General features: G+C 47.7%; 1 protein-coding gene across 2 annotated transcripts in view; it reads left to right on the top strand.

Annotated features, from left to right (window-relative positions):
- The window catches only part of GALNT7 (polypeptide N-acetylgalactosaminyltransferase 7), a 133,628-nt gene that overhangs the window by 69,040 nt on the left and 42,431 nt on the right, over positions 1 to 22,157 (top strand). The gene's annotated exons all lie outside the window — the stretch shown is intronic.

Genomic DNA, 22,157 nt, shown 5'->3' on the forward strand with positions numbered 1-22,157 from the left:
AGTTTCACCTGAGAGTGTTTTAGTAGCGGAACTTTCTCAGCGCATGGTTTTTCCCTCTGTACCAAGCTCCCTGTCTCATTGTAGGATGGTAGCCAGGAACACTGCTGGGGATGCCCCTGAAACTAACTGGATGTTTGCCACCTTCCATTTTTTTGTTTTGTTTTGTTTTTAATTGGGGAATAATTACTTGACACTGTTGTGTTAGCGTCTGCTGAACAGTGTGCATCGGTCATGTATGTGTCCGCTCCTCTTGAGTCTCCCTTGCGCCTCTCCCCGCCGCCCCCCCAGGTCACCACAGAGCACCGAGCCAGGTGCCCTGTGCTTACCGCGGGTTCCCACCAGTTACCCGTTGTCCACTCGGCCCTGAAACTGGAGGTGGAAAGTCCCGAGTACGTATAAAGGTGTCCTCAGACAGATGAAACCGTGACCCACACTTTCAGGTCCTTTTCACGTAGTGTGACTTAAAACAAAGGGTTTCTAGCTCGTGGCTTTTGATTGTGGTGCTTACTGGATGAACTCAAAGCTGTTCTCTCAGTTTATGCAGCAACTGATGCTACTCAGAGGATCTAAGCATCTTCCATTATTGTGGATGCAAACATAATTCATGCTACTAGGGAACTTTCCAGGTGTCTTCCCAGTGAGGCGGGGTTGACATGGTCCTCATGTTAGGAGGTGAACATAGCAGGCACATGCACACACACAGACCCCACAGCAGCATCATTTATGACCATGGAATCGAATTCTGGACCTATCGGGGCTGCTCCGGAGGCTTCATATATTGATTTGGTAGGAGTGAAAGGGGTTGCATGAGAGATGCAGAGAAAAAAAGAAAGAGAAAAAGTAGAGAACCAGGGGATGAGAGATATAACCTCCAGTACAGAGAAGAGTTGGAGCATCTCAGTGGGCTGAAAAGGGAGGATGTGGGAGCAGTTTGTTCCTGATCAAGGCAGAAGTTTGCCTGGTTTCAGAGTTGCCTCATTTAGAGAGAGAGAGAAAAAAAAGAAGATGCTCAGTCAAAGTTAATTTCAGATAAATAATGAAAAACGTTTAGTATAAGTATGCCCCAAATAGAGTACGGGATATACTTATACATTGAAAATATTTGTTGTTTATCTGAAATCCAAATTTAACTGTGCATCCTGTATTTTATGGCAGCCCTCAGGGGCTGAGCTTGTTGCTAGAATTGCCGTGCACAGACCCTTTGGGACCCTAAACAGAGTCTGTGGTCCCCACCTGGAGTGCCTGCCAGTTACCCGAGATAGACTCGGACTTCGAGTCTGTCACTGGGGTTCTCAGACAACCTCTTGATGGTCTTCTCCTCACCTCCTCACCTTCTCCTCCCGACGGGGAAGGAAAGAGGGGGTACTGACTTTCTGCTGTAGGCCAGGACTTAAACTGAGAGGGTTCCCACATATGAGCGTGAAGTCTGAGGCTCAGTGCTGTGAGTTCTTTTCTGTTTGCCCAGCAAGATGGCAGAGCTGTGGTCCTACCCCCGTGGCCCTTCTCTCTCCTCCACCCACACCTTCCTGGACCACATGCCTCAGGGCAGGGTTTGCTAGATGTTATGGTCCTGAGAGCAAGGAATTTGTCTTCTTCTCCAGCTCCTTCCAGTGACTGAAATCCAGGAGCTTGGCTATGCCCAGCAGGGAACATCTGGGAAGAGAATGAATGAGTAGATAATGGAGTGAATGAAGGAGTCTGCTGAGGTCAGACCTTGGCTCCATCACCAGACACGCGATCTTAGACCAGCTCCTTACCCCACAGCCCTCAGGAACCTGATCCGTAACGTGGGTCTGCCAGTGCCTGCCCCCAGGTTGGTATCAGGATTGAAGGACATAATAGACTAAGAATCTCACCTCAGGCCTAGTGGTTGGAAACTTAAGTAGTGGTGGCTTTTTTTTTTTTAATTGCTATGGTACTTTCTTCAGGTCACAGTTTGTCTAAACTATGTAACTTTGGGGTCCTCTGTTGCTTTTTGGAAAATGTGGGTGCCCCACACAGCCATGTCCACATGACTTTGTTTCTCCTTGCACTTCCATTGATGGCAGAGCCTTCATCCCCTTTGATAATCCCAGACACACCAGGTACCTCTGAAGCCCCTGTCTCTCTGGGTCTTGCTCTCCTACAATCATCTTTCTTCCTGTCTTTCTCTCTATTCTCCATGCACGCTCCCTTCCTTTCTAATTTTCTTCTTGCTTCTAATCTCCCTTCCTCCCTCCTGCCATGCCTTTTCACAGGCTGATCATCTCTTTGTTCTTTTCTCTGGCATAACTGGAGCACTGCTCAGAAATGAGATTATTGCATGTTCCGGCGAACATTGTGGCCCCAGTCAGATAAAAGGACCAAGCCTATCTTAACAAACTGCTCCTAAGCTCCTTTATCAAATTCTATGCTAGTCAGAAAGCTTATATTCAAAATCTTCAAACATCATAACTCCCAGGAAAAAAGATTTTTTTAAACTGAATCCAGATGACTTTAAAACATTTGATTCTTTCTCACCCTTTTGAAAAAAATGGGATAGGCTTCTTTCCTGTTTGAACACTTTAAAATTCAGTGTAGACTCATAAATAGTTACTGAGTTGAGTTATTCATCAATTAGAATGTGCTCAGTCTTAAAGAATTCTCTGCAAAATAAAAAGGTCAACCGCAAAGAAAGTGCGGCTAAGTTCTGCACTGTATCCAACACCTTCCTTCTGCTACAGAGGCGGGCTTCCTGGGTGGCTCTGGTGAAGAAGCCGCCCTCCAGTGCAGAAGACACAGGTTCAGTCTGCAAGTCAGGAAGATCCCTGGGAGGAGGAAGGAGGACGTTTGCTCAAATTCATGTCCATTGAGTCAGTGATGCTATCTAACCATCTCATCCTCTTCCACCCCCTTTGCCTTCTGCTTTCAGTCTTTCCCAGCATCAAGGTCTTTCCCAGTGATCCAGTTTTCTTGCCTGGGAAACCCCACAGAGAGGGGAGCCTGGCGGACTACCGTCCATGGGGTCGCAAAGAGTCAGACTCAACTTAGCAACTGAGCATGCACACACGTGCTCTACAGACAGCATGAAAGCATCTCATGCATTCATGTCACACATGCACACCCTCTTGAATACTCAGCCCTGTGGAGAACATTCCTCACGAGGCCTGAATTTCTGCAGCTGTGGGGTCTGATCAGCCTGCTCTCTGGCCTCTGCTGCACATACCAATGAGCCACCTGCCATGCTTAGAGACCCAGCTCTGGGCCGTCTGTCCGGCTGTGGCATCTGCCAGGGCTCACCTGCTTGTTCCTGTGGCCGCTCGGTCGTCCTTTCAGATGAAAATCTGGACAGGACCGCCCGGCTGCTGGGGTGACTCAGCCTCACGTCTCTCTCAGTTTTGAATCCCATCCCCGAGCTGACTCACTTGCTGGCTGTTGGTCGCTCGTTAGGAGAGTGAGTAACGGTGTTTTGAGTGAACCGGAGGCCTGCTTCTTTTTTTATAGACTTGAGCCAAGAATGACTTCACCTGCCTTCACACTTATTTTCTATAAAAAAACATGCACATGGCTCTCTGCATGGTTCAGCAGAGATGGAGCGTCTCCAGTAAGGGGGTGCTGTGCCAGCCCATCGGGAAAGCAGTAAGAAGTGTGGTCCCTGCCTTCAGGGCGCGCGCCGTCCACCCCTGGGGGAAGGGAAAGGTCACTGTGATGTAAGAGCCTGAGGAGGGGAGGGGGGCCATGGCAAGTTACAGGGGGAGCAGGAAAGGGTTCACGGGGGTACACTAGAGACAGGCCCGAGGATGAGGGGTTTTCCCAGGAGAAGGTTATAGGCCCCTAGGCAGGGACTGGGAGGAAGGCAGGTGCTGCAGCTCACGTGGATTCCGCAGCAGGCGTGGCGATACAGTTGGAAGCTCAGGGAAGGTCGTGTTTGCAGGTCCCCAATGCCCTCCACAGTCTGAGCTGAATGCACTGCAGGGGAGACCACCCCCCAGAGGTTTAAGGAGAACCAGAGGAGTGTCAGACTCTGCAGAGGGTGGGCGCCTGGCCTCGCCACAGGAAATTGAGTGGAGTCCACAGAAGCAGACAAAGGAGACTCGGGGAGCAAACGAGAGTTAGAACGGGGGCGGGAAGGGGGAATCAGGGTCAGTCCAAGGCTTTGACATCCAGAGACACAAAAGAAGACACCACTGCCCAGGGAGGGGCAAAGGGCAGAAGAACTGCTCTGCTGGGAGTTGCTGTGCCTGGACATCAGCCTTGGGCAAAGCCCAGCCCCCCCTCAGAGCCCCGCTGGAGCAGCCCATGTGTAGGAAGTGCCATTTGTGGTCTGTTAGATTTTCTTCTAATAAAGCGTAGAGTTTTATTTCTTTTACTGTGAACTCACTGCTGATGCAAATACATGGAAATTATTCTTGCCCTTTTTCTGCCCAAGAAGACAGACAATCGGGGGGTATAGAATCCAAGCTATTTTGTTTCAAACAAATTAATTAAATATTTTGATTTAGTTGAGCAAATTCATCTGCTTCTCCTGTTTAACCTTTCCTCCTGCCTACACTCCTGTCGAATTTCTGTTTTGTAGAAAGCTATCTCAGTCACATTGACAGAGCGAAATAATGAAGTGCCTCAAAAACTCTTAAGAGCTTTGCAAATGTTAATACGATTAATTGTTAATAACTTTGTTAAGCTTGTCTGTGGGAAACTGAGGGTTTTTTTTCTTTTTTTTTAAAGATATTACACATTGACATTCCTGCCTTATGCACTTGGTAATTCTATTCTTACCTGATACCAAAACATTGACGTTTATACTCTAGTTTTATTTAAGGTAGCTGTGGTCATGAGCTGTCTTCATTCTCTATGTTAAAGGCTCTTTCTGATGCTCTTGTTCAGAATATAGAGCTATAATTTATCAAATAGTTGCTATTAATATTTTCAAATTATGCTATGGAGTTCTTTTCTAATTTCAGTTTCTACAGATCATGACCCATGGGTTTCAGTTAACACTGACTAGAAGTAAGGAGCTGCTCGTAAGAGATTAAAATGAACATTAGAATAATCTATATTTGATGTACATGGGGCTTTCCAGGTGGCATTAGTGGTAAATGTTATGCCCGATGTCCGAATCCCCGAGCGGGAAGAGAGAAGGCTTCCAAGACAATGCAGTTCGCAAAAAGGGAAGTTTATTACTGACTCGAGCCAGGGCTCCTGCCGCAACCAACGCGGTGGTGCAGGATCAGAGAGCCCTGAGCCGAAGCTGTTACCCAAATTTATAGGGTATGCATAAGCGGTTAGTAGCTGGCTTAAGCGGACTGGTTACATGTTTGCAAAGCAATTTTATTGGTACAAACTTCCGCGGGCTTTTTTCAAACTTGGGCGTTCGCAGGCTTTTCAGCTTTCCCTTTGTTTCTTACTGGGCACATATTGATTGGCTGGCTCCAGGTTACCTGATGGGGGTAGGGAATCTTACCATTTCGGGGGAAGCCGAAACTTAGGTCCAGGCCGCCTGTCATGGTGTTAAGCCTGGCAGCCTCACAGTAAAGAACCCACCTGAAAATGCACAGGTTCGATCCCTGGGTCAGGAAGATCCCCTGAAGATTCCCTGGCAACCCACTCCAGTATTCTTGCCTGGAGAATCCCATGGACAGAGGAGCCTGGCGGGCTGTGGTCCACAGGGTTGCAAAGAGTTGGACGCAACTGGAGCAACTTGGCACAGCATAACACATACATGATGTTCGCACGTGTGTGTGTGAATCACATAAGTGCGCCGTGAACTTCAGTGTTTATCCCAGTTTCTATTAGCACGTGTGTGCTGGTTCCACACAACCCCGTCCAAAAACACAGGTCACAATCACGGGCACTCGCTCCTTTCCCCTCTCGGACTGCCCAAAGCACATCTCATTTCTCAGAGTACAGTATGGCAGCGTAGAGCTGACCCTGCGTGCAGGAAGCACATTTTAAATTGGTTTCGGATGACCCGCAATGGACATGCTGCTGCTTTTGCATACAGAAAGTATTGCTTTCTAACTGGCCTGAAAGTTTCTGCTCTTGGAAGCCACTTTCTGTGAGGTCAGAGATTTTCCACATTAACTTTAGAAATAAATCGTGTTCTGATTCCTAGTTTCTTCTTTCTCTTCTAAACACACACACACACACACACATACATCTGAACATAGACACACATCTGAACACTGCTGCTACTGCTAAGTCACTTCAGTCATGTCCGACTCTGTGCGACCCCATCCCTGGGATTCTCCAGGCAAGAACACTGGAGTGGGTTGCCATTTCCTTCTCCAATGCATAAGAGTGAAAAGTGAAAGTGAAGGAGCTCAGTCATGTCTGACTCTTCACGACCCCATGGACTGCAGCCCACCAGGCTCCTCCGTCCTCGGGATTTTCCAGGCAAGAGTACTGGAGTGGGGTGCCATTGCCTTTACCGACATCTGAACACAGACACATCTAAACACAGACACATCTAAACACACACACACACACACTGCACTCTGGAATTTTCTGAGTAATAGGGGCACAGCTGATTGTTGTTTGAGGCCCTACTGACCACAGGAGACAAAACTGGAATTACTGTAGAGGTTGGGGTAACTTAGGTCACCCCAGCTTGCACAGCAGTTTAGAGGGATGCCTCCAGAAACTGAACATGAGGTCATCTGTTGCTCCAGGCTCCCAATGAGCAGAGCAGCAGCACCTTTGAACCCCTGCTCCTCCTCAGTGGCCTGTAGGGGTGGTTCCCACCCCTCGTGGGAACATGTTACCAAACATGCTGAGGCCTGATTTGGTAAATGAGGTCTCTCCCACTAATATAACTTCATTTGCCCTCAAACCTCCACCACCAAGTTGTAGAAAGACATGGTTTTCCTGGTAAAAAGTTACAAACACAGACTGCTTGTTTTGTTTTTCCGTAACCCTCCACCTCCAACCAGGGATTTCGAGTAAGTTCCCTGGAGGTTAGGTAGAGAAATGTTCGTGAAGGTGCCATGAGGTACCCCATAGCAGCCCAGCCTGGTGACAGATCATGCCAGGGAGACCTTGACTTTTCCTTTCTTTCCAGGACGAGTTTCCCACCCGTCTGGAGAATTGGCATGGAGATTAAGAGGGGAGAGTGGGGGTTGGTACCCTGTCCCACTGGAGCATCTGAGTTTTGGAGCTGATGGTCTTTTCAGAGTTTGGTCATTGTCCTGACCAAACCCTGAACTTGCCTGGACTGAAGAAAGAGCCCAGAGTCAGCGACTGAGACGTCAGTGGTTCCATGGATGGGGGAGCTTATACACCTGAAGCCAGCTCCTGGGGTGACAGACATCCCACCTCAGGTGGCAGGTGGTGGGCAGAACAAGGTGGCAGGCTTCACTGGGGCGGGCAGGGGAAGACAGGTTGGCAGTCCTAGGAGGGATTGAAATGAGGTGGGCATATCAGTTACCAGGGAAACCAGCAGAGGAGCACGCCCCTCACAGCCCCTTTGATCAACTGTCTCAGTGGTGACATTCTGATACAAAGATTAGAGCAACCTCTAGCTAGGCCTGGGGCGGGTATACAGGCACTTACTGATCAGGCCCCATGATGAGCAGGGGACGTCAGCCAGGTGAGTGGGTGTAGGTGAGGCAGGGTGGCTGGGGCAGAGCTGTCCCGGGGGCCTGGCCATGCGCTCGGGCGGCTCCCGCCTGGGACGGCAGGTCCCCAGAAATCAGTGCATTATGTTTTCTCAAGTGGGTGCCGTGGGGGGAGCAACAGGGAGGACTTGTAGGATTCCCTGGAGGCACTTCTTAGTCACCTTTGCTCACTTTAAGACAGATATGTAAGAAATGCACTTAGTATCAGATAGAATTACTCTTTCATCATCCTTGCAACACGTAAGGTGAACAATGCTAAAATGTAGAAAGGCCTAAGTAATTCCATGGGTTAAAATGATATAAAAATAGTTTAACTTCTGTAATATTGTCCCGTTCATTGCTGGGAAATGGCCACGGTTTTGCTTTCCTCATCCCAGAATCCTACAGGGAGCGTCTGCAGTCCCAAATGTAGCTAATGTGAAGATTGTCATTTTTAGTTAACCTCAGTAACTCCTTTCGGGGGCTTCCCAGGTGCCGTTAGTGGTAAAGAACACTCCTGCTAATGCAGGAGGCACAGGAGACCCCGGTTGGATCCCTGGGTGGGGAAAATCCCCTGGAGGGGGAAATGGCAGCCCTGGAGAAGGAAATGGTATTCTTAGCTGGGAAATCCCATGGACAGAGGAGCCTGGCAGGCTACAGTCCACCGGGTCACAAACAGTTGGACAGGACTGAAGCAACTTAGCACACAGGCAACTCCTTTTAGAAGGAGCACTGCCATTTTGATCAAAAGGAAAACATCCACACCTTCTCCAGAATGGCAAGGCCCGGCAGGCACATCAGAACTGGGAAAAAGGGCTCTGGAGAAAGATGTAAGCATCTGAGCTCTGAGTTCCTAGGACTGTCCCCGCAGAGGAAGGGGCTGGCGGGGCGGCCTTCAAAGACGCTTGCCTCTTCTTCGGTGAGGCGGGAGCTCCCCCTAGAGGCGGACGGGCTCAGTGCAGGCCTGCCGGGGCTTCTCTCAGTGAGGGGAGTGGGAGGGGGCTTCAGGAAGGCAGAGAACGCCTTCCTGAGAGTAACATGGTGGTTCTTCTTGAAAGCCAAGAAGAGTTTGTGCTGAGCAAGATATGGAGCCTCCTAGATTAGGGTTTGGCTGTCCCTCCTTTTTTGAAGAAAGTAGGGAAAACCACTGGACCATTCAGGTATGACCTAAATCAAATCCCTTATGACTATACAGTGGAAGTGAGAAATAGATTTAAGGGACTAGATCTGATAGACAGAGTACCTGATGAACTATGGATGAAGGTTTGTGACATTGTACAGGAGACAGGGATCAAGACCATCCCCAAGAAAAATGCAAAAAAGCAAAATGGCTGTCTGAGGAGGCCTTACAAATATCTGTGAAAAGAAGAGAAGCAAAAAGCAAAGGAGAAAAGGCAGGATATACCCATCTGAATGCAGAGTTCCAAAGAATAGCAAGGAGAAATAAGAGAGCCTTCCTCAGCAATCAATGCAAAGAAATAGAGGAAAACAACAGAATGGGAAAGCCTAGAGATCTCTTCAAGAAAATTAGAGATACCAAGGGAACATTTCATGCAAAGATAGGCTCAATAAAGGACAGAAATGGTATGGACCTAACAGAAGCAGAAGATATTAAGAAGAGGTGGCAAGAATACACAGAAGAACTGTACAAAAAAGATCTTCATGACTCAGATAACCACAATGGTGTGATCACTCACCTAGAGCCAGACATCCTGGAATGCAAAGTCAAGTGGGCCTTAGAAAGCATCACTATGAACAAAGCTAGTGGAGGTAATGGAATTCCAGTTGAGCTATTTCAAATCCTAAAAGACAATGTTGTGAAAGTGCTGCACTCAATATGCCAGCAAATTGGGAAAACTCAGCAGTGGCCACAGAACCGGAAAAGGTCAGTTTTCATTCAATCCCAAAGAAAGGCAATGCCAAAGAATGCTCAAACTAGCGCACAATTGCACTCATCTCACACGCTAGTTAAGTAATGCTCAAAATTCTCCAAGTCAGGCTTCAGCAGTATGTGAACCATGAACTTCCATATGTTCAAGCTGGTTTTAGAAAAGGCAGAGGAAGCAGAAATCAAATTGCCAACATCTGTCGGATCATCGTAAAAGCAAGAGAATTCCAGAAAAAGACATATTTCTGCTTTATTGACTATGCCAGAGTCTTTGACTGTGTGGATCACAATAAACTGTGGAAAATTCTAAAAGAGATAGGAATACCAGACCACCTGACCTTCCTCTTGAGAAACCTGTATGCAGGTCAGGAAGCAACAGTTCGAACTGGACATGGAACAACAGACTGGTTCCAGATTGGGAAAGGAGTATGTCAAGGGTGTATACTGTCACCCTGCTTATTTAACTTATATGCAGAGTACATCATGAGAAACGCTGGGCTGAATGAAGTACAAGCTGGAATCAAGATTGCTGGGAGAAATATCAATAACCTCAGATATGCAGATGACACCACCCTTATGGCAGAAAGTGAAGAAGAACTAAAGAGCCCCTTGATGAAAGTGAAAGAGGAGAGTGAAAAAGTTGGCTTAAAGCTCAGCATTCAAAAAACTAAGGTCATGGCATCTGGGTCCCATCACTTCATGGCAAATAGATGGGGAAACAGTGGAAACAGTGGCTGACTTTATTTTTTGGGCTCCAAAATCACTGCAGATGGTCACTGCAGCCGTGAAATTAAAAGATGCTTACTTCTTGGAAGGAAATTTATGACCAACCTAGACTGCATATTAAAAAGAAGAGGCATTACTTTGTCAACAAAGGTCCGGCTAGTCAAGGCTATGGTTTTTCCAGTAGTCATGTATGGATGTGAGAGTTGGACTATAAAGAAAGCTGAGTGGTGAAGAATTGATGCTTTTGAACTGTGGCGTTGGAGAAGACTCTTGAGAGTCCCTTGGACTGCCAGGAGATCCAACTAGTCCATCCTAAAGGAGATCAGTCCTGGGTGTTCATTGGAAGGACTGAGCCTGAAGCTGAAACTCCAATACTTTGGCCACCTCATGGGAAGAGCTGACTCATTGGAAAAGACCCTGATGCTGGGAAAGATTGAGGGCAGGAGGAGAAGGGGACAACAGAGGATGAGATGGTTGGATGGCATCACCAACTTGATGGACATGGGTTGGGTGGCCTCTGGGAGTTGGTGATGGACAGGGAGGTCTGGCGTGCTGCAGTCCATGGGGTCACAAAGAGTTGGACATGACTGAGCGACTGAACTGAAGTGAACTGTCCCTGTGGTGGAGCCTGGCTGTCGCCAGGTAGGGGTGTTGGGGGGCCGTGGGGGGCGGAGGCTGAGGAGAGGGTGTGCTGCGGTCCTGTGCCATCATCGAGGACAAGAAGTTTCTAGCCCCGAGGCGTTCATTTGCACTTATTCCTATGGTTTGGGGGAAATATTTCTCAGTTGCTTTATTTGTTTATTGGCCATGCCACAATGTTTGTGGGATATTAGTTCCCCGACTAGGGATTGAACCCGAACTCTCAGCAGTGAGAGCAGAGTTCCAACCACTGGACTGCCAGGGAAGTCCCTCTCAGTCATCTTAAAATGAGGTTAAACTTGTCTTCCACTCCCACATGATGAACTGTTGTGGCCATGCTGATTCGTTCTTACTTCTGGGTTGCCGCAGCTGATGACGACAGGGTGCTCAGTTAATACCCGGCAGGAGCAGCCGCGTCCTTTTCCGCTTACGGAGCACCTGCTGGGTGTCTGGCAGTGTACTGCGTTCTCCCACACACTGTCTCCCTTCTTAGATTTGTGCTGAAACAGCATGAGTTTTTTTCCCTTCTGTGTTTACAGAGGACAGAACTGAGGCTCAGAAGCAGAAAAGTTGAAGGTCGCATAACTAGAAGTTTGGGGTGGTGGGACCCTGATTCTGGCTTCTTCACCACATTGCCTTGTTAGTGATGATAAACTAACGGCCAGGAGGTGTATTGTACATGTGCGTGTGTGCTAAGTTTGCTTCAGTCAAGTCCAACTCTTTGCGACTCTATGGACTGTAGCCCACCAGGCTCCTCTGTCCATGCGGATTCTCCAGGCAAGAATACTGGAGTGGGTTGCCATACCCTTTTCCAGGGGATCTTCCTGACCCAGGCATGGAACCTGTGTCTCTTACGGCTCCTGCATTGGCAGGCAGGTTCTTTATCTCTAGCGCCACCTGGGAAGCCCCTCTTTTATATACGTCACATTAACTTTCTTTTTTTTAAGATGGAAGGAACTTCTTTTTTAAATGATTTTTTAATTTAATGTAATTTATTTATCTATTGGCTGTGCTGGATCTCTGTTGCTGTGTGGGCTTTCTCTAGTTGTGGCGAACAAGTGCTGTTCTGTAGTTGTGGTCGGGTGGCGAGCTGCAGGGCACAAGCTCCAAGTGTGCGGGCTTGGTAGTTGTGGTGCATAGGCGTAGTTGCTCCGAGGCGTGTGGGATCTTCCCAGATCAGGGATTGAACCTGTGTCTTTTGCATTGGCAGAGAGGTCCTTTACCACTGAGCCAACAGGGAAGCCTGCACTTTTATTTAAAGAGGAAAACAGAAAGTTAGAAAAAGGTAAAAGGGCAAAGGTTTTTCTCTCATTGCCGCAGAAATCTTTCCTGCTCCTCGGCCACGTTTTCTCCATCTCAGCACTATTGGCAGTCTTGGCAGGTGGGCTGTCCTGTGCCTTGTAGGGTGGTTATCGGCACCTCTGGAATCTCTCCACCCGATGCCCATGGCACACACAGCCCCTCCATGTCCCCAGCCATGACAACCTGAATGTCCCCAGACTTCATCACATGCTCCCTGTAGGGCAGAATCTCTCCTGGTTAATAATCTCTGCTCTGCAGGGCCAGTGGAGGGGAAGGGACCACGGTAGAGGGTGGGTAACACGATGGGAAAAACAGATGAGACTTACAGCCTTGGGGGGAGACAGGCAAGAGATCTGTGAAATAGCCAAGTAAATAAATGTAAAATGAAGTTAGTTATTAGCTGTGAGGGTTTTGTGATGGACTTCAGAACACCTGTGGCCAAACATGCAGACATCACTGGTGGTATTTCAGTAATTGTTCGTGGGTACACAAAAGCTTTTTAACAGGAAGATACAGCAACTTGAGGACATGCATTGATTATTTTTACTCTCCCCCTTCCATTAAAAAAAAAAAAAAAAAAGAGTCTTCTATATAATACCTGAGTAGTCACAAGGCATTTATTATTTCTGTTCTAATGATTGAAAAACTTTGAGCAGATACACAGAGGAATCAGAGGAATGCGGTCAAAGCTGAAGTGACTTAAGATGCAAGTACTTATGATACAAGATAACATGTCCTTGACAAGACAAAACCAGCCCGGCAGGGCATTTGAACTGTCTTGTTTTCCCCATCAGTTTCCACTATGAAGTGTAATGTGTGGGTGACACACCTCTGGTTATTGCTTCTGTGTCTCTGCCCTCACCGGGCAGGAATTCTCTGAGGACACATTCCCCACAGACCACTCTCTCTCTCTCTTTTTTTTTTTTGACCATACTTTGTTTTGTGTTTTTTTTTAATTTATTTTTTTTAATTAATTTATTTATTTTTTCAGTGGGTTTTGTCATACACTGACATGAATCAGCAATAGATTTACACGTATTCCCCATCCCGATCCCCCCTCCCCCCTCCCTCTCCACCCGATTCCTCTGGGTCTTCCCAGTGCACCAGGTTCGAGCACTTGTCTCATGCATCCCACCATACTTTGAAACATGTGGGATCTTAGTCCCCTGACCAGGGATCAAATCCACACTCTTTGCATTGGAAGTTTGGAGTCTTTACCACGGAATTCCCAGGGAAGTCCCCCACAGCCCACTCTGAGTCTTAGTTTCCCCATCCATGAAGAAAGGGAGTCACCAGTGTTTTTAGCTCATTTCTGGCACAGAATCTGCAGAATCCTCTCCCGGCGGCTCCCTGGGGAACATCTCCATGCACTGGTCCTCCCATCTCCTAGAAACCCCCAGGCTCCCCTGTCCAGTTTGGAAACCACTCGATTAGGCATCCACCAAGGTCTGTTCCATTTTCCAGGTAGTTTTCTCTATGTTTCTACATCCTCCCCCAGTCTTCCTAATGCATCTCTAGACGCAAAGCTGAGCAGAACTGGTGCGCAGTGGTTGCCAATCTGGCTTAGTAGGATGTGGGTGCCATCACTTATCCCCACCACCCACCCAGGGTGGGGGGTACCCTGGCCCTGCACGGTGTGACCGCTCTTCTTGGAAAGTCACAGCAGACGTAGGATCAGGGCAGAGACACTTGCTGCTCTGCTTCCAGCCCTGCAGCCACAGGCACTGGGGGGTGAGGGTGGGACAGAAGCCGTCCCCAACCCTGTGCCTGCCCGCAGGAGGCATCTGGTCCTCCTGGGCCTCTCCACCCTCATGAAAGACCAGGGAGGCCTGCTCTTCAGAGAGTCATTTAAGTGTGTTATCTGTGATGCATGTTTATGAAGCATCTTTATGGTAATAAAGTGTTCTGCTTAGGAGCAAAGCAAACATAATAGTGTATTATCAATTACAACGTGACTCTCTCTTTAACTGGAGGCACTTAAAATCCTGTCCCTCTGTAGCAGGGGCCTCTGCTTAGATCTGAGTTGGAAGAAGACACTTCAGGGAGAGCAGGGGGCGGGGGGCGGGTGTGGTCCTCGAGCAGAGGGTCTGTATTAAGGGATAGGGCAGATCCGCCATCAATGTGAGGTCCTGTCACCTGGACCGGCCTCCAGCCCATGCCGAGGAGATGCTGTGGAGGAGCGATCCCCCGAGTTGTCCGTGGGTCTCCACACCTCCGGGTGTGTTGAAGCTGGCAGCCTCCACCTGGTGGGTTCTGCAGTGGCCCTGCGCTGGACGGGGTGTGGCAGCGGGTGGAGCCTGAGGAGATGGAGCCTCAGGTGCCTGGGAGCCCCGAGCCCACAGGTGCAGCAAGGCATGGACCTCTCACAGCTGAGAGGAGTCAGAGAGCTTGCACCTCTTCTTGGCAGATATGGGTGATAGACATACACACTCTATTTCTTGGTGAGTATTAAATCTGATGTTGTTTAGTCACTCAGTCGTGTCCAACTCTTGGAATCCTATGGACTATAGCACACCCTCCCCATCCCCACCCCACCACCAGCTCCCTCTGTCCATGGGATTCTCTAGCAAGAATACTGGAGTGGGTTGCCATACCCTCCTCCAGGGGATAAAAAAATGTAAAAGTCATACAACACAGTGGGTATCATGAGCCCCACTGGTCAGAAATCACTCTCAGCTGGCATAGCAGAGACCCCACAAAAGCTCTTTCTCTGCGAGTCTCTCATCATGCAGGGGGTGTGTTCAGCCCCATCCTTAGGGCATATCGCCATCTCCATTGTCCTCTATCCAGTCATCCTGTTCCATAAGAGGAGGAGGCGTCCTTAATGTCAGCTTAAGATGAAGAACTAGTTTACTGGAAAGTGTGGGGTGACTGAATCTATAATTTGCATCGTTAAGAGAAGTGAAGAAAGAATTAAGATACATAAGGGCTGTAGGGTGTAGTATGTGAATAAATACTTCATAATAATAAACACCTTTGTAATTTCTAAAAACACACATCTGTTTTCCAGTTTAACCCTGTATTTCTTCTAACTAAGCATCATTGGAGCCTATCCTGTCACCTAAGCAAGAGAACACAGTCTTTTAAAAGGGTAGGCTTGCCAGTGAAACAGGCTCATTTCTCTGTTGTTTTTTCGTAGCTCAGTCATGTCCGACTCTTTGTGACTCCATCAACTGTAGCCCACTAGGCTCCTCTGTCTGTGGGATTTTGTAGGCAAGAATACTGGAGTGGGTTGCCATTTCCTTCTCCAGGGGATCTTCCCGACCCAGGGATCTAACCCATGTCTCTGACATTGCAGGCGTGTACTTAAACACTGAGCTACCAGGGAAGCCCCATTTCTCCGTTACTGTCCCTGCTAAGCGCTGAAGGTCTCTCTTCTTCAGTCTCTTTTTCTATTCTTTTGGCAGCTTCCTGCAGTATTCAGGGCACGTTTTTATACAAGGCATCTCTGAACATTTTACAGAATTTTCCCAGCTCACCCTGACTCTTTATGGCTCCACTGATTAAAGTTCTATTCTCTGGTCTAATAATTGTTTTCAGAGCATAAATCTAATTTTAATGGAGGGAATGTAATTCAGTCTCTACCTCTTACACCTTGCAGGTTATTTTGGCAGCCAGAAGCCTTTGCCCATAGAACAGAGATCCGCCCACCACTCTTCCCCTTTGTAGTGGGCAGTCCAGAGTGGCAGGCTTCACGTGGCCACTGTCACTGTCCTCACTGCTGACACATAGCTTATGTACATCTGCACTTTGATGTGCAATCAGTTCTTTTTTTTATTATTTAAGATTTTTTGTGATGTGGACCATTTTCAAAGTCTTTATTGATTTTGTTACAAAATTGATTCTGTTTTCTGGTTGGTTGGTTCTTTTTTTCTTTCTTTTGGCTGTGTGGCATGTGGGATCTTAGGTCCCCCACCAGGGATCAAACCTGCACCCTTTGCACTGGAAGGCACAGTCCTAAGCACTTCCGCCAGGGAAGTTCCTGCAGTCATGGTGGTGATGCTCCTAGAGTCCTTGTGAGCACTGGGCGAGGAATACAGAACCATCACTCATGGAGGAAACACAGGATGAGTTCTCACACGCCTCTGGCACATTTCCACCCCCATTTCATACATCACCTTGTTTTACGTGTGTTTCTATCTAAACACACATTGCTTAATGTGTATTGTTGCATCACAACATTGACTTCACGGCCAGCAGCCCAGGGGACGCATGCCTGCAAGAAGCCTGTGTAACACACACGCTTCCCCCTCAGTCTCAGCACAGCCTCACACATGCAGGAACCCCACACAGCAATCCCACATAGCACTGCATCCCAAGCTCAGGGCCCCGTTTTAAACAGCAAACTCAGCAACGAAAAGCACAAAAATGAGAAATAAGTGGACTAAACAGACCGTAAAAAGGAGTAACAGAGGAAGAGCATCGTCTTGTGTCCACCTGATCACATTTCCCCTCTCTGCACGTGCTCTTGAATAACCACGAAAACATCCCAAGTAGCTTCCCTGGTGGTCCAATGGTTAGGACTCCGCCTTCCAGTGCAGGGGTGCGGGTCTGACCCCTGGTTGGGCAGCTAAGATCCCACATGCCTCGAAGCCAAAAACCTAAGACATAAGACCAAAGCAGTATTATAACAAATTCAGTAAAGACTTTGAAAATGGTCCACATAACAAAAAGTCTTTTAAAAAAATATCCCACATACTGGTTTTGAGTTACAAATACATGTTAAGGAGTAAGCCAATTAACAAACACAGAATCCATGAAAAATAAGGAGCCACTGTGTTCTTGCATATTTTAGTTTGGAGTACAGGTTAATCACAGAAATATTTAGTCTACAGTTACTGGACAAAGTGCCTAGTGTCCTGTTACAGTAAATGCAAATCTTCATAACACTGGAAATGGTAATCTGATAAACGAAATATGTTTTGTTAATTCATACGAGAGAGAAAATCTGATAATGGCTTTTTGAAATGTCAAGACCAAAAAGCATAGACTGTTAAGTGTTTCCATTCAGAGAACAGAAATAAATTGGTCCCGTTGTGGTTCAGGGTACCCGGTCATTCATCTTTCTTTTCTGTCTCCTCCTCCCCCACCTGCTGGTACCTCCTTTGGGTCTTAGTGCTACAGGGCTCAGGAAGGAGGCTGGAGTGGGGCCAAGAAAGCTCACAAAGGCTGCTGCAGTCAGCACAGGGGCTGTGAACCAGGAGGTGTCCTGCACTGTTCAGAATACTTACTAGACTTAGTGCTGAAATAGTCCCTGCTGATGAGCAGACCTAACCAGAGTTTCTGAGGGACTGGTGACCAGGTGAAGGTGGTGGTATCCTAGTTTCAAGCTCCAACGCATCACTTACCTATGTGGTTAGGTGCTGCGTTGAATGTTTAATTCCCTAGTAACTAGCCTCAACTTCTATCAGGAACACTTAATATGCTCAAATTTTACCTCCCCTCTTCTTCAAGAGACCCCACTCCAGCACTCTTGCCTGAAAAATCCCATGGACGGAGAAGCCTGGTGGGCCGCAGTCCACGGGGTCTTGAAGAGTTGGGCACGACTGAGTGACTTCACTTTCACTTTTCACTTTCATGCATTGCAGAAGGAAATGGCAACCCACTCCAGTGTTCTTGCCTGGAGAATCCCAGGGACAGCGGAGCCTGGTGGGCTGCCGTCTGTGGGGTCGCACAGAGTCGGGTACGACTGAAGTGTCTTAGCAGCAGCAGCAGCAGCAGCTTCTTCAAGAGAAGTGATTGGAATTCTGTCCAGTAGCCCATAAACAAAGCCCATTCCACCTGGTTCCTACTTAGGTCTTCATCTCAGAGGAGCACAGTCTAATGGACCATAGCCATGAAGTCACTTGTCGTACTGCAGGAGAAGGGATGGACAGCTGTTGAGGAGGAAAGTTCGCAGACATGGTGCTGGGAGGTCTCACACACAAGTGGGATCCAGTATCGTACCCCCCACCCAGCTGACTGTGGGCAAGTTATTTACAAAAGTCCTGTGAAGAAGAGAGCAAGATAATACCCATGTATGCATATTTCTAGGGCTTCCCAGGCACTAGTGGTCAAGAACCCACCTGCTAATGCAGAAGACCCAAGAAACTCTGGTTTGATCCCTGGGTTGGGAAGATCCCCTGGAGGAGGGCATGGCCATCCACTCCAGTATTTTTGCCTTGGAAATCCTGTGGACAGAGGAGCCTGATGGGCTACAGTCCATGGGGTCAAAAAGTCAGACACGACTAAGCACGTACGCATTCGTATTTCTAGAATCTGAAAATACAAAATGCTAATGAAATGTATTTAGAAGTACAGCCACTAGTTTTGAGAGTTCTGCAGAGGTACAGAGGGTGCTGTTACTGCTGTTACTGGTGGTATGTAGGGATATGAATCATATCACACAGAAATCTTTAAAAATTAAGGGGAGAATACTCTGGCGGTAAATACAGACAAACTTCTTTCCTTTAAACTGTGGCAGTAGCATGGTTGTCTCTGCTCCCTAGAAGAGAAACTGAACAGATTGGCATCAGCTTCAGAAAACAAGACTTTGTATAGCCAAAGGATTCAATTAAATTGCTCCTCTGAGGTCTTGCTTAGGGGAAGAAATGCTTTCTTTTTTTTTGGGTAACAAATGTTATGTGAATAAAAATTGTAGGGGGAAAATGGTTTTTGATTTTCTATTATCTTAGGGAATGAGGAAGCTGCAGAGATGGCTGTCTCTCATGCCTTAGGTCTTTGTATGAAAGTTCACCACGGGGGTGTTTGCTCTGAAGCTCCCCTGGGGCAGCAGATGTGTGGCCAGCACCATGTGGGCAAATAGCCAGGCAGGTCAGAGGGGCTCAGGGTGTGGGAACCGGGGTCGGCATAAGTGTTACATCAGTGATGTCTACTTACAGTATTGAGAGGAATTTTTCAAAAAATTCTCCTTTTATTTATTTACTTTGCCTGTACTGTGCGGCATGTGGGATCTTAGTTCCCCAACCAGGGACTGAACCCATGCCCCCCCTGTGGAAGCTTTGAGTCAACCTACTGGACCACCAGGGAAGTCCCTCGAAGGGAATTTAAAAACAAACCTTTTTACTCCCTGAGAAGCATAATTGAACATCTCTCAATTTGCTTCAGAACGTCTAGAACTGTTTTAAAACTGCTTCACAATATCTAGGATTGCTTTCTAAGGCCTTGGGTGGATTTTGAAGAAGTATGATTTTTCTCTACAGCATGAAGTACTTTCTTTCTAAAATGGTGGTAATTAGACGTACTTTTTCAGTAGTGCTGGAAACACTGTGTTGGCACGTGGAAGAACTGACTTTCTTGCTGGGATTTGTAAACCTCCCCAGGCTGGCAGCTGGCCCTCCCGGACAGCCTCTTCTCCTTACCTCCCCAGCCCCCAGCTCTCCGGCTCTCGCATCTGTCTCTGTGGCAGCCTTTTCCGGCCCCTGCAGAGTGTCAGCTCCAGGGACAGCCGCCCTCCCCTCCCTGTACCCTGTTCTGTGTTGTCCCCTCCCTGCCCCTGCGATGGGATGGAGACCCCAGGGAGGGCTGGCTCTGTAATCAGATGGATTTCGATGGCATAACCAGTCAGTATCAGGAGGGAAAGCATGGCAGAAGTGAAACACGGAGGCACCCACAGTTTAACATGAGAATCTGTCCAGTATCCTACTGTTGAATCAAAATTCACATGGGTGTAAATAGTCATGTTTTTATAAAATGTGTCCTCGCTTAAAATAGATGCATTCAGGTAAAGCCTCCCACAGAGCACGTGCTGTGGGAAACGGGGAATTCTAGGACTGGGAATCCCTCATGGGAAGGTTTTAGTTAGAAAAGAGCTACCAGAGGGTACTTCCCTGGTGGTCCTGGGGTTAAGACTCCAGGCTTCCACTGTAAGAGGCACGAGTTCCATCCCTGGTTGGAGCACTAAGATCCCACATGCCACACGGTGTGGCCAGAAAGTTTAAAGAAAAATAGAAAGAGGCACCAGGCAGACCTCTTGCCCAAGGGGTTGATGCTTATGAAACTTCCACGTGGTGTTCTGTTTGGCTCTGGTTGTCTCAAGTAGCAGTATTACTTCTCAATATTTTGGAAGAGGAAGTATCTTTATCAGAAAATTTAAAACAAGAAAATAAAAATCAGCTCGCAGCCAGGCAGGAACTTTTACACAGATGCTCCTTGTAGCTGCCAGCTCAGTCTTGCTGCCGCATGGATGATTTCAGCGGGACGCATCCCAGTGGACCACCCAGATCGCAGGATCAGTAACCTTTCCTCATGTCTGGGGGTGTTTCCTTGACTCTCCCCACCGCTCATCACACCGTTGGTCCCAGCTGCTCCACCAGCTGCCACCCCACACAGATCAGATTCCTGTTGCCCTTTTCCTTTTTTCTTTCTTTTTCTGGTAATTGTCTCCCTTGCGTGTGGTTTACCTGCAGACCTGCTAGAAACCTAGGGCCTCCGAGGAGAAAAGGCAGCAAGCTGATGATTCACCCTATTTGTGATCTCAGAGGTGTCCAGTCCTTGGGTTCCTTTGGCAGAGTTTAATGAATTACAGTGTTTCCCAAAATTGTGGCTTGAGATTTTCTGGCATCTGCCTTTTTCAGGGTGAGAATGAACTCACCCTATCAGTAACATCTTGCTAGTCAATAAGTTGTGTCCGACTCTTTGTGACCCCAGAGGACTACAGCACTCCATGTTCCCCTGTCCTTCGCTATCTCCTGAAGTTTGTTCAGATTCATGTCCACTGAGTCGGTGATGCTGTCTAACCATCTCATCCTCTGTCTTCCCCTTCTCCTCCTGCCCTCACTCTTTCCCAGCATCAGGGTCTTTTCCAGTGAGTCGGCTCTTTGTATCAGGTGGCCAAAGTATTGGAGCTTCACCTTCAGCGTCTGTCCTTCCAATGAATATTTAGGGTTGATTTCCTTCAGGATTGACTGATTTGATCTCCTTGCAGTCCTAGGGACTCTCAAGAGTCTCCTCAAGCACCACAATTCGAAAGCATCAATTCTTTGGTGCTCAGCCTTCTTTATTTAACTTACCTTATGATAACATCTCATCTCTGAGTCATAACCCTTTTGATAACTAACTTCATCTCACTTCTGGTGACTCATTACCTCCTCAAGTATTTGATTTTCTACAAAATTACAATGAAGCAAAGATGTAAGGGAGAAGTAAACATAATTTAATATAGGTAAAGAGAGACTACTTCAGTGGTTTCTGGAAACAGTATTACCAAGCTCCTCCTCTACAATATTAAACATCACATATGTATCAATTATACTGTTCCTTTTCATACTGTTCATGGGGTTCTCAAGATAAGAATGTTGAAGTGGTTTGCCATTCCCTTCTCCAGTGGACCACGTTTTGTCACAACTCTCTGCCATGACCCATCCGACTTGGGTGGCCCTACACGGCATGGCTCATAGTTTCATTGAGCTAGACAAGGCTGTGGTCCATATAATCAGTTTGGTTAGTTTTCCGTGATTGTGGTTTTCATTCTATCTGCCCTCCGATGGATAGGGATAAGAGGCTTATGGAAGCTTCCTGATAGGCGAGATTGGCTGAGGGGGAAACTGGTTCTTGTTCAGATGGGCAGGGCCATGCTCAGTAAATCTTTAATCCAATTTTCTGTTGATGGGCAGGGCTGTGTTCCCTCCCTGTTGGTTGACCTGAGGCCAAACTATAGTGGAGGCAAGGAAGATAATGGCGAGCTCCTTCCAAAGGTTCTGTGCATGCACTGCTGCACCCGGTGCCTCTGACCCTGAAGCAGGCCACCGCTGACCCACGCCTCCGCCAGAGACCCCTGGACACTCACGGGCATGTCTCGGTCAGATTCTTGTGGGGTCACAGCTCCTTTCTTCTGGGTCCTGGTGCACACAAGGTTTTGTTTGTGCCCTCCAAGGGTCTGTTTCCCCAGTCCTGTGTAACTTCTGGTGGTTCTCTGGTGGGTCAAGAGCTACCTGGAGTAACAGGCAAATTTGGCCTTGGAGTATAAAACAAAGCAGGGCAAAGGCTAACAGAGTTTTGCCAAAGGAACGCACTGGTCATAGCAAACACTGTCTTCCAACAATACAAGAGAA

This window comes from Cervus elaphus, chromosome 29 (assembly GCF_910594005.1).
Source record: "Cervus elaphus chromosome 29, mCerEla1.1, whole genome shotgun sequence".
Classification (NCBI taxonomy): Eukaryota; Metazoa; Chordata; class Mammalia; order Artiodactyla; family Cervidae; genus Cervus; species Cervus elaphus.